The sequence below is a fragment of the Accipiter gentilis genome, chromosome 26 (assembly GCF_929443795.1).
Source record: "Accipiter gentilis chromosome 26, bAccGen1.1, whole genome shotgun sequence".
NCBI lineage: Eukaryota > Metazoa > Chordata > Aves > Accipitriformes > Accipitridae > Astur > Astur gentilis.
The window spans coordinates 10,017,760-10,031,394 of NC_064905.1; the positions used below are offsets into that span (position 1 = coordinate 10,017,760).

The 13,635-nt window shown below is 37.1% G+C and overlaps 2 protein-coding genes across 7 annotated transcripts in view; both read right to left on the reverse strand.

Annotated features, from left to right (window-relative positions):
• Nucleotides 1-13,635, reverse strand: part of LOC126050797 (uncharacterized) — a 920,783-nt gene that overhangs the window by 576,614 nt on the left and 330,534 nt on the right. The gene's annotated exons all lie outside the window — the stretch shown is intronic.
• Nucleotides 1-13,635, reverse strand: part of FABP6 (fatty acid binding protein 6) — a 46,280-nt gene that overhangs the window by 12,163 nt on the left and 20,482 nt on the right. The window lies entirely within an intron of this gene.

Genomic DNA, 13,635 nt, shown 5'->3' on the forward strand with positions numbered 1-13,635 from the left:
AAGATGAATGGCATCATCATCATCAACAACATGTAGCCCTTCCATTGGCCTAGTGGTGACTGCAAACCTGAGAGAGATTAGAGCAGCCTAAGGATATGACAGTGCTGCTTAAATTGTTCAAGTGATTCCTAGCTGTCCTTGAGCCACCTCCTACTTCGTGCTGGCACAACCATTTACGCAGTAGTGTAGCAACCAGACCAAGGGCCTGATTTGAATTAAAAATTCCAAAGATAAAATAAAAAGGTATTTTTCAGCTGGATCAGTGCTCTGATCCGGTTCTTCACATGATCACACAAACAGCTGTACTGGCATAATGCAAGTATTGGCATGGAGAAAGGAACAAGCAGCTGGTGGAATATCCATCCGCACAAGGTGCCCATGCCACTGAAAAATGCTCACTGTAATCATGGTCTGAGTTATACTTTATGATCTACATTAAAAGAATAAAGAAGTCCAAACTGATAATTGTAAACAAAGCTCTGGAGAGGAAAAGCAGAAATACACTTATGCTAATTGAGCTAGTGATGTGTGCCTAGTTCAGGTTCACTGAACAAATTTTCTGCAAGCTGAAGGCTCAGTACAAATTCTCTGAACTCGTTATTTCCTGCTGTCTCTTCAGACTCCAACACCCAAGTAAATCAAATCAGCACTCCTGGACTAAGAAGCACCAAAACAAAGAACTGGAAGGAACATCTCTGTTATCATCTTCTAGAATTTATAGCAGTCTACACAATTTCTTGGTTTTGTTACCATAGCAGGCAGTTTACTCCCTGGTATGTAAAAATCTTCTTTTAATTTCTAGTTTAAATTAATGCATGGTTATTCTAAGCCTGATTGTATTTGTGCCAGCATTGCCCATTCTTTTAAGTAGAACTTCCTTCTCTGAGTTTACCCCAAAGTCCGTTAGAGAGCAGTTACATCCTCTTTTTTTGCTAGAGTAAATAAATTGGCCTAAACTATGCCAAACTCCGTTAGACACTTCTGAAATAACAGACTTTTTCTTCCTCTTATCATCCAAGTATTCCTCTTCACTTACTCAAATTTCAGATTACTTTTTGGAACAGAGGTGGCTGGGACTTATAACATTTTCCAGCTCAACAACAAGTTTCATTGGTATACTCCCCACCTTTTAACAGACATACTAAAATGTTTTGGTTTTACGGTAAGATTGATACCAGCAGCTTCTTGTGAATCTAATTGTTCTTTTCTTTCTTCAGGATTCTTTCCTTTAATTAGTGATCTTATACTAAATGTTACCAATTGCATCCAATTCAATGGTAATGGGGACTGATAGCAGAAATAGGAAGCTGTCTTGATTTTAAAGTTTTAGTAATGACTACAACAGAAGACTTGAAGATTTTTGTTGTGCCAGTTTTGACTCATGTAATCTGAAAATGCACGGTAAAACTAATTTTGGCTACTGTCAATTTGGCTCACACAAGACTGTTAAGATTTCTCTGAAATACCATCTTTGGATTAAGAGCCACTATGGAACATTTTGAACCTCAATGGTTTTAGTCTAATACGGACAATTTTTAAAAAGTTGCTAAAATGAAAGATATAATTCAACCTTATCTGCAGAGTGTTCTTGTAAAAGCAGACTGAGTTAAACATACTACCTCTGTATTTCTTTGTTCCATATATTTATACTAGAAGTCCCTAACAGAAAGTAACTGTAGTTCTTAATAAAGTTAGTAACTGACAACCCTAAAGATAAGAATCAATAGTCATCTCCCCTTTATCTACATAGTTCATGTGATATGTTGTAAAGTTTTTATTTACTTGATAGTATCTACATGATTGTACTTGCTGACACATCAGGACAACATAGCTCCAAATGGGAGCTTATCTTCATGGTAACCTAGTCTAATTTGGAGACTTCTGACACATGGCTGTGGTCTTCTAAGCAATCCTCAGTCATCACCAAAAGGGGGGAAAAGCTATGTACCAATATAAAATGAATGTGCACTGTGCCTGCATTTAAAATTAGTGGGAACTGATAGCAGGGAGGGTAAACGAGTGCAATAGGATGTCACCACCACGCACCAGCACCACCACCAAGGGAAAAAAAAAAAAAAAAAAAAAAAAAAAAAAGTCAAATTCTTTCTTAGCCACAATGTATTTGGAAGGTATCACGCTCTGGAAGCCTCCTCTCTACAGCTATAGCTACCTACAAAATTTGTAGGGTAATTTATTCAAATTAGGCTTAGAAGGCAGCAGGATGAACATGGGATGAAGGCAAGACGCAGTGTTTCAGGAACTTATCCTGCTTCTACAGCGTAAACTGGAGTTGTACATGGACTCTGGTGGCAGCAGACCGCTCATGATAGCTGGACAGCTTGCTGAAACCAGTCCTAGAGCTTGCATTTTCATATGCACAGAACCGACTTGCATATTTTACAGTTATTCCTACTTCTCACATACCCCTTCTGCAGCACCCTACAATTGCATTCTAGCAGGCAGCATTCACTCCACTGTAATAATCACAGAATGTTTTGCTCCACCTAAGAAACTAAGCAACTGATGGTTTAGTGTATGTGATGTTGATTTAGGCTTTCTTGGAGAAACTCTGCACTGAGCTTGCCTTTAACTAAGTTTACCAAAGTCAATAAAGAACAATACGCAACACCAAGTTTTAACTTGTTTTTCTGTTAGAATTCTTCTAAGAGCTGCTCTGTTTCCTCCCAAACAAATCATGTTATAAATCAGTTTTTAAATATTATCTGATATACAGAAGAGAGAGGTTTTCAAAATCTACAGAGATATAATATAAGAGACACTGAAAATGGAAAGTTCTTTAAAAAAAGGAAATTATGAACAAATTAATTGCCTTTCTCAATTTTACTTACATTATTGGCTTATTAAGCATAGGCTGCTAGCATGTAGCCTATGGATAATAAGGAAGGAAATTATGGACTTTTAACAACAAACATCTACTTAATAAAAGACTACTATTTAGTCTTGCAAGGCAAAATATGTTGTTGTATTAATTGAGAATCTAACAGGAATTGAAGGTGTTCAGGATTTTGTAGAACTTTGTGTCATATTTATCTAATACAAAAGACTTCTTCACATTGGTAAGGAGTCGTTTAAAAAAAAAAAAAAGACCACATTTTGAAGCACAGGGACATATGATTTTTCCACTCGTCTCTGTTTCTGCCTTATAGTGTTTAAAGAAAAACTCATTAGTTTTAAGTACTGTTTCAAGGAAGAACAAAAACATTAAGAGTTTCTGTCTTTTCCTTGTTTTTCCTTTATTTTAAGGAATCAATGTGCTGAGAGTGACAGCAATCCAGAGACACCTGTAAGGGTCTCAAATAACCCCAGCACTAAGTCTAGTCTAATTTGCTCCCATATCCATGGCCAACCCAGTTTTATCAAATGTATAACTAAAGCTGCTTCCTTAGAAAATATTTCTAACTTGCAGTGTAGATGCTGAATTACATTATCTCTGTTCGACATGCAAGCTTATACGTAGCTTACACATAAAAAAGTTTATATTTTTGTGGGAATAATATTTTTACATACCATGCTGCTCTAGACTTTTTTTTAAATCACAATTAATATTGGGGAAAACCCACAAATATTTATTTTTTCTTTGCTTTAAAACAAACACATTTTTAAAACATCTGAAATGCATTAATGGATTTGAAAACAAACATTATATACAAGTGCCTTTTAATAACTGTACCTTGGTAGCACTCCTATACCTTTCACCTTGTCCCTCTAGTTTGGGATACTCGGAGCATTTTCTTTAATATATTGCAGAATTTACTCCATCATACATATGATGAAAAATGCAGGCTAGTGATGGGAGCTGAGCAAGAGGTTAACTTTCAGCTTCAGTAAGACAATTCCCATTTAGAAATAGATATGTGTTTTGTATGTCTCAAAAGAAAAATTCCTAGGTCATTCCAATAAATTAAAATACATATTTTGATTTTGAAACAGACTGTTTTACTGAAAATGCCAACACAACATTTTCTTATTTCCAACGTGGAAGACAGTAAAAAAATTTATATAGTTTTTTCTTCTTAAGATACTGCAATTTCACAACTTCCTTATTTTCATGCATTTTTACTTCTGTAATGTCAACATCTCTGTATCTGGATCATCAATGGTTACTGAAGCAAATACACAGAGCTGCAGAGCTAAAGAAAGGCCAAATTCCCCACTTGGGCTGCCAGGGGAACTCCTTCTACTGGAAGGGTTACTCAGAGTTCAGTATGCATGGAATAAACACAGCATACTTTATTATGCATCCTGCTTTCCAGACTGCTGCTCCCCAGCCCTCCATTAAAGAAATAGTACTGTATTTTAAATACAGGTTATGTAGTTTGCTCCAGGTCATATGAGATGTGGTTAATAGCTAGAAATCCTGATTCACTGCTGTCTATTAAATCAATAGTCACCCCTCCATCTTTTAGATACGATGGTTTGTCCCACACATTGCCCTGTACCTCCACCAATTTTTCTGAAGTGTATTAACCTCTATCTATTGCACTTGTAAAGCCTGCTGCTTTATTTGTGCACATAAACCCCATGCACAGTTAAATTCTGCTATTCCAAAGGATTCCTTCAGGTGCAGTTCCTGAATCTGTGTTAAAGGGAACATTAAATGTAGATACTACTTTTTTTTTTCTGAAGGCACATCTGGTTTGCAGTTGCCTTTTTCTTATATTTTAAAATCATGTTTACTAGTTCCCTCCCATCTCCCTCATTCTGTCAAGATTCTCCTCTATTCTCTTCTCCTGCAGCTCACCTGAAGGGAAGAGTTAGATGGAACAGACAGCTGTCTGGTGATGGTGATAAGCTATTTGCTACCCCAGTAAGCCAAGCAAACAAGGATTTTGTCTTAAAGAATCTCAAAGGCAGACATGGGAAACTAACATTTGAATGATTTTTTTTTTTACGGTAGTGCAGTGTTTATAATGTGCCACACTGAAAATACTGATGCAGGTTATTTGTGCAAGAACAGAAAGAGTTTGAAAATATGTGAAGCAGAGAAGGATGCATTGCTTTTCTTGAAATACAAGAAAAGCCAGTTTTCTTTGTGTATAAGTACTTTTTCGGGCTTCAGCTATGCTTTGATGTGTATGATTCACAGTAACATCTCACTGCATACTTTACAACAATCTGCAATTGTTTATATTTCCTTAGATACATTTAACAGGAGAAATATGTATACTTTTGTAGTAGAGAAGATATATACATCTCACATGCCATTTCTTCACCATCTCCAAAACAAGCAGATCTTTGCATCTGCTTGCTCTATTAACTGCTTTTATTACGTCTAGCCTGTAGTGTCCCTATTCAACAGTTTTATTTATTCTTGAGTTGGTCAGCAATAAATTTGCCATTATTAATCAAACAACAGTGATGTAAAACTGGGAATATGAGACTATGTTGTTAACGGCTGTGATTTTATCTTAAACCCTGGAATAAGCCATATTTCTCTTAAAGCTTCCTTCCAGAATCAGAAGGAAAATCTGGAAAACACTTCAAAATCTGAACTTCCACTTGGAAGTTTCTTTACTTCATAGTACTAAACAACAGCTGTTCCCCTCTGAAATGACAGGGAAGCAGCAGGGGAAAAAAAAAAAACTAAACAGTGACAATTTTTTTTTTTTTTAAACTTCATTTTTAACCTAAATTTGCATTTTTGAATGGCTCAGTTTTGGTAACATATACAGATCACTTATCATTCTCAGGATGTTTAGAAATTTGGATGTTTAGTTCAGTGACTGGACAGCATGCCAACTTCCCAATACTCTGGTTCCTCAGACAGAAAATGCTTTGACAAAATTTGCACAAAGTTTAAAAAACAGTTGCATCCACCATTAATGCAGGATTCTAGTGCCCAGGATTATCCTTGTGACTCCCCTGGTAAGGATGCTGAGGTAGTTCTAAAACCAGTCTGAATTTCTGTAAATGTTTCTCCAAAGTAGGCATGGTGTTTGAGAGCAGACTGAAAATCGGGTAGAGCCATCAATGTCGTAAGCCATACTGCCATCTAGTGATAAAGCTTTAATTCTGCTTCTTAGCTGAATAAACGTTCAAGGGTGCTACAGATGGACTTCTGTGCCAAAATCTGTGCCTTAATAAGGCTAGTCGCAGCTTGTGTCCTAAAAGACAGGAGATTTAAAGAAACCAAAATACTTAAGCTCTTCCTGCATGATACTGGAATTTTTGTTGTATTTACAAAATTCGAGATATAGGCAGATTAAATACATTGATTGAAAATGCTACACTGCACTTGTTTAACAGCAAGTCTTCCACCCACCTTCAAAGCTCTTTTTCTGGCTAGCAGCACCTGATAAGATTCTGTAAACAAGCCACAATGATCTTTGCTTGAGTTTACTCTCTGTTAACACAAGGGGCTCTGTTTGGCTTCAGGTTGCTAAGGTCTGCCTTGCAACACAATGTTGCCTTGGTTCAAGGTGGGCTGCCTTTTGCTTTCATTGTCCTTGTTTTTTCATTTTGCTTCTTGGTAGAATGCAGAATTCTTCATGCAGAATAAGCCACGATAATGATTTCTGCACGCAAAGACAGGATGACAGCAAGATCAGGCTTTATCATAAAAATCTCTCTTAACTTGCTAATGCAGAGAAGTGTGATGAAGACATTCTGATATTGGTTTGAACTGCAAGGTCTGTCTCTGAGGATTAAAATATAAACTTCTTCAGCCCTTTGTGATTATTAATTACTAATTCTTTACAGTTCTAGAACACTTTTCTCTTGAAGCTGTCAATATCCTTTACAAATAATATGTTGCAAAGGCCAGAGGAATTGAGCAAGTATTCTTCTCAAGGTCAGAGAGTGATGTCTGTTGGGTCCACTACTGCTTAGCACATCAGAAAATTAGCTCTCACCTTCTCTTATGATTGTTGAGTTTCTGTTGTGATTATGGGAGTCTTCAAGGGTATGCTGGATATAAACCACTATCCTGCTGTATTCTGGAGCCTGTAAAACAGGCAGACTGAGACAATTGTTTGAAGAAAAGTAAGTATCATTTATCCTGCTCTATTCATCTCCTTTAGGCTCATGCAAGTCTGTGATGCTTTACATACTGATATTAACTACCTCATGATTTTCATTTTGGCATATGGGATAGGGGAGAAAAAAATGCTGAAACAGAGAAAAGAAGATGGGAAAGGAGGCTAACGTATGGAAAAATAGAGCTAATACAAAATGGGAGCACATCTCCCACTGAGTGATACTGGAATTGGCAATAAAACACTTCATAATTAACAGCAACTAAAGCTATACTTAGAGGATTAAATCTCTGGTTTTCTTACATTTTTATGCCTAGCTTTCCTCTTGCCACCTGTGGAAATGCTAGTGCTTAATGATATGATGTATGAGGATAGGCTGAAAGAACTGGGTCTCTTTCGCTTGAAGAAATTAAGACAAAGCAGGGAGACCTTATTGCATTCTATAACTACTTCACTGGAAGAAAGAGAGAAAAAGGAGTCAGACACTTCTCAGAGGCATGGTGATAAGAGGAGGAAGAACAGGCACAGCTGAGAATATGAGAAATTCTATTACCGCCTTTTTTTTTTTTTTTTTTTTTTTTTTTTTTTTTTTTTTAAACCATGAGTCTGGTGAAATACTGGAACAGGTAGCCCAGAGAGGACGTGGAATCTCCATCCTTGGCACTGGTCAAGACTCAAGTGGAGATGGCCCTGACCATCTAAACTTTAAGGCATCATGCCTTTAACTAGACATGTTTTGAGTGGGGGGTCAGACTAGAGGACCTCTGGAGGTCCCTTCCAATATAAATTATGAGTCTACGACAATATAATCAACCATTTCCACCTTAGCTGCTGAGCCAAATAAAAAATGTCCTTTGTCCACAAATGAAACCCACAACATAGTAGGAAAATTCAATCCTGAAACAGATTCCGCTTCTTTGCCCCATCTCTCAAAAGCTATACTTGGCACAAACCTGGAAAAAAATTTTCAAATGTTTTAAACCACTTATAAAGTTAATTCCTTTACTAAGGATTCAAAATAGTGTCAATCACCTTGATTTTTTTTTTGTTTACTACTGTGCAAATGAACTTTGACACAGTTAGCTTACCAAAACTCTTAGCTTACTAGAAAATGTAGTAATTAAATAATGGCTTTATAACAGTAATTTGGTAAGATAAAATCAACATAATCTTTTGAAAACATTGCAGGAAATTAAAAAAATAAAATACTGGAAATCTTTAAAGAGTATCAAAAAGACCACTCTCATTCAAAATAAAAAAAATGTTTTTCTGCAGAGGAACATCATCCTCTGAGAGCATGTTTGTCTCAAAAGTCCTAATCTTTGTTAAAAGGTGATTCACTATAAAAATACACCTCCACTGCTGCACAATGCCTTAAAGTCATTGCTATCTCCAGGGACTAGCATCAAAAAAAAATTTAAATTTTGCTAATCACACATGCATGGACTGTGATACAAATTCTGGGTGCATAATACAGATTTTAAAGTCAAGGGGAATCTATTGGTTTCCACTTTTGTTTTCAAAAACATCAACCTGCATTTCTATACAGCTTTTCTACAAGTGATTTGTACTCTTAGGCCCAGTTTATACCTTGGGTTTGTGGCTTTTGTTTTGGTTTTTTTTTTTAATCTGCACTGTTGCCACACAGCATTACTATTTGTAACCCAAGTGTCACTAAGAGCTCTTTCGCCAGAGGCATTTAGACCTTCTGTGCCCTAACTCTTCACAGCTGCATCACAGCCTCCAGCTTCCTCTCCTAGAAGAAATGCTTATTAGATTATTGTTACATGCTGCTATTCTCGTGCTTGCACAAAGGTTGACCACAAGGCTAGATCTGCTTTCCCCCCTGCTTCAGGCTCCTCAAAGCTGGAAAGTAGTTTGCTCAAAAAAGACGTATGGACTATGTAGGTTCCTGCATAAAGGAGCAATTCTTGCAGAGAAGCACAGAATCACTAGGGTGGCTATTGGCCACTGAGTGATGTTCTTAAGGGTGGAAGCAGCAGGAGAGGTTTTTGTCTAGACGCTGTGATTAGGGACTGAAGCAAAGCAGAAACGTATACCAGTATGGGGAGCTGTAGTGAGACATTTCACATCTCTTCTTTATTCCTGAGGAAGGATGATCAAGCTAGAATTGATTTATATCAGGTCATCACAGAACACAAAGTCAGAAAGAGAAATGGCTAGAACTAGCTTCATAGCATCTTGCTGCTATGCACTGGATAAGCTTACAAGCAGAAGACAGGCAAGCTGAGAACACAACCACTGCAGGTCCCCTTGTGCTCAGTTGCTGGTAACTGGAATCACAACTAACTGAAATAGCAGTGAACAGTGAAATCCTTTCACTACTAATTTTCAGTCTTCTGGTTGAGAAAGAATCCTTCTCCTAAAACAGTGGTATTTTTTTGAAAGATTTGTTTTTGTCTGGTCAGTGCCTTCTCTTTCAATTCATTGTGACCTACATACAGACATGATCCAAATAAAAAATTAAAGAGAGCTTTATGTGACATTGCTTGGCTGAGCCAGCTCTGGAGTTGCTGTGGCCTCTCTGTTATTTTTTCACACAGGATCAGATATGAGTTTATGTAATTTTAGCTTGTTTGGTTTTTTTCTTCACTATCATGACAAGTGTTCAAATATCTCTCAACAAAAAAATAAAAATCTAGAGTATACCCAGTAAAGGTGGCACTGATGGACACACCCTTGCTAGTGTTATCCTAATATTAAAAAAAAAAAAAAAAAAAAAAAAAAAGCCTAGAGTTATGTATCTGTCTGAATAAAACACAGGACTGAGGCACACAATGAAGTTACTGTGAGTTAACACATTACAACTGAGCCACAGTAACTGATACACAGGTTCCCTTAGCTCCTTGCCAACATGCAGTACAACATGTTAGCTTAAATCATTTTCACCAAGACACTTTGATGAGGTTTGGATGGCACAAGAAATTACTCTAGGGATATGGAATCCAACCCCTGCTATAACTTACATTTAAATCAAGATTGGTAGGATCATTACTACCTGATGACTGTTCATTAAGCCTGGGTGAGATAAATTTGGTAGTCAGTTCAACTCCCAGTGGCTGGAGACTTGCTGCAAACTGATTTCATAGCACAAAGGTCTATTCCATTTGGAATAACTCAGGCTATGAACTGATCTCTGTCTGGATCACCGGCTGGAAGCAGAGTTATACTGCTGTTCCAGAACATGCAATTCACTACCACAGCTGGCACCATTTTGACAAACAAAAAAATAACCAAGAACTGAACTGCCCTGAAGGATCCTCTGCTTTGTGATTTCTCCCTGCAGGTCAGGGCTGTATCTTACCAGTACAGCAAGGGGCACTGTCAGGGCTCATGATATACCTGCACTCTGGGTATAAACAAAGAAGTGCAGATCCCACTGCTGTCAGTCTGGCACCTTTCACTCGCCCTACATTACTCAGCAGTTAGCAGAGAGAAACAACAGGCATTTCAGCATAGTGAAGGAGAAGCAGCTGGCTAGAGGATGAAGGAATAGAAAGAAGCAATTATACTATTATGGCTATCAAACAAGGCCACATCACTCTTACGTGTGCTTGGGGGTGCAAGGCCAGCTCATATCCACCTTTGCTGCTGATTGTTTTTTTTGACAGAAATTGCTCCCTAAACAGTCATGTTCAGTGATTATTTGTCTCCTTCCTTCTTCCTCTGATTACAGCCAGACTGGGATATCCCTGATCCGCATAGAAATGAATATTTTAAAAGTCAATGCTGTCCTCAAAGGGCCTTGTGCACCATTAGGTCTCCAGATTTACTGCACTAGCAAAGAACGGTGTAGTAATGAGGTAGAAGCAATAGGCTACAAATAAGGAGAAAAGAGCTAAAAGAAAAGGATTTTGTCTTGGTACATACCTGACTGTAATTAAAATTATCATTAAGGTCCTGTCTTTATATAAAGGCATTTTCACCAAATTTTGTAACCACACTCATAGAGCCAAATCTATATTATAACAACTCTTCTTGATTCTGGACTCAACACATGCACTGTATTTTGCCTATGATCATGAACAGCTGGGAAGCACTACTATCAAAAAATAAAGCAAATTTAAACATGACTTTTGATGTGTTATTGTGTTATATCACTTCTCCTGTTTTCTAGGTCTCTGCATGAGAAGTTTTACCACAGCTAACAGCAGTTTGTGCAAAATAGTAACTATTCCCTGTGGTGTATGACAGTAGCGCAGATTTTCCCAGAACTATTGAGAAAGCACAGTTATTAATTGTAACATGTGTACCCAGGCTGATACAGTTGGCAACAAAAATGCTAATGAATTCAAGGAATTGTGTTCTTACTGTGTAAGATGTGTCACAGCCTCATCACCTGCCTTCAGAGTGTTCAGTCCACTGCCTATTTCCATGTTAATTATTCTAGTCTCCCCTCAAAGAATGTTCCAAGTCCAAGCCACAGCTTAAACCTATTCTCTTCTGGGTGTATTGCTTTACATTAACCCAAAAACAATCACATAACATAAGTATTAGTCCATTTTTACACCCCATTCATAGGTCTCGTACCTCTCTTCTGGCCATTCACCAGCTCTGCTAACAGAAGAGCCCTGAAATCCAGTTATATTCAACCTTGACTCACTGGGTGGACCTTCTCTCCCATTGAACCATATAAAGCTTTGTGGTTGCTTTATGCCTATAACGACTGTGTCTACTTGCTTAGCTCTCTGAATTGACTCATTTTTTCCATTATTTGGGAATGATTCAAGAGCTTATTTTGGCTTGACCAGATCTGACTCACCCTGAGTGACTTCAGAAATTGGAATTGAATAGAGATTGGTGTAGAAAAAGCAAAACTATAGCCCAATTGTAACTACAGTCTCTACTGATGTGACAAATAATTCCTGGCCTCCAATCTGAATGCAGAAGCAGATTTATCTGGTCTATCACTGGTCCAAGCTTGCAACAAGCAGCCAATTTTGTTTTATTCTGAGGGAGAAAACATAATGAGTATCATGAATCCCTTTTATATTAAGTTTATGCCATAGAGGAAAAAAACCCCTTACAATTACAAAAATTTCAATGTACCACAGATAGAAATCCATTCTTACATATATATGAACTCATGATGAAAAATCAGAGGAATAGTATCAAATTTCCCCAATTACAATGTATTAAAATAGACATCAGTGTTTTTAACTATAAAATACTACTTTGTTTTAACAGAGTGGCTTACACAAGCATTTAAAACTTTCATATTTCATAGATGAGAGTTGCAAAGTCTGTTCTATGCCTGCAAGTACAAGGTAGGCCAGGTTATGAAATATGCATAAAGGGACACTGCCAGGTGAAAAACACTGGGCAAAATTCCAAGAGCTTTACTGCGTACTTGTTCAGTTCTTTGCTGGGCAAACTCCTGTGGAAATCGATGGGAATTTTGCCTGAGCAGAGAACAAGGAATGTAATACTAAAAACAAGCAAGCAAAATATGTATTACAAAAAAGTAGGATTATTAAAAATACAAAAAAATGCTACAATATTGAAGTCTAATGTACTACTCATGATTATGCAGTTAGTGAGATTTATGCACTCTCTAGGCTTAGACTGTAAAAATAAGTGTTTAGTTTTTTTCACATTAGTTCCATTCTGTTCAACATTTGATAAGATGCTACTATTGTGTGTGAGCTATCAATGTTTCTTTATTAAAAGAATCAAAACAAAATTTCTACTGAAAAAGAAGTAATGGATTGGATTTAGGTTTGGAAAAACAGTATGCAAATCCTAAAGGAGCAGAATTTGACCTGTCTACAATTTGACTGCAGCACCTCATCAGCTAAGGATGTCAATGCAAATGATTGCTGTGTTGAGTCATTTCAAGGACTTTTTGCACGAGGGCAACCCTTTGGGAAAAAAGAAGTCACTCAGAGTAACCCTGAAGTTTAGGTAGGTAGGTAATTTTACTTCTGGAGCCATCAGTAGTTTAGACATCTAACCTAAAAAAACTATAACTATCTGTCTTTTTTCAAGAGATCCTCAGTGAAAGTAATTTGATAGCACAAGGCAACTGAATAATTGTATCAATCATGTTAGAACAAAAATGTATCAAATCAGAAGTTGCTCCTAAATGCACCTTCCTCAAAGGTATGGAGGATGTTTTGTGATGATTGATTATATTCCAATTATTGAATTTTAAACAATACCGGTTTTTATACCTTTCTTCACCTCAGAGAGGATAAGACATTTTCTCCTTCCTTCTTCTGTTCTTTCCCCTGTACTCCTAAGCTATGTGGCTGCTTTAGCTTTTATGCAGAATCCTAACTGCAACTTCTCCATTATCATTAAGAGATAGCATGATTTAATTCTTTTAATTCTTTTGGGACACAGACACTTACACTGCATTGTATGATTCACCATACCCTATTTACTACAGAAATGTGTCACTTGACAGGGTACATCATGAAATTGAAGTTGCATTTCAGAACACTTTTGTCATTCGAATGGATGCCAAAGCAGACCAAAGTGATCACCCTCAGACATATACTAGATTGAAGTACAAGAACTGGTGATGGAACATTCAGTAAACACAACATCTAACCGACACAGTAATCAATGACAAGGGGGTGAAAGTAATATTAAATGCCAGTGGTCCTCCAACATT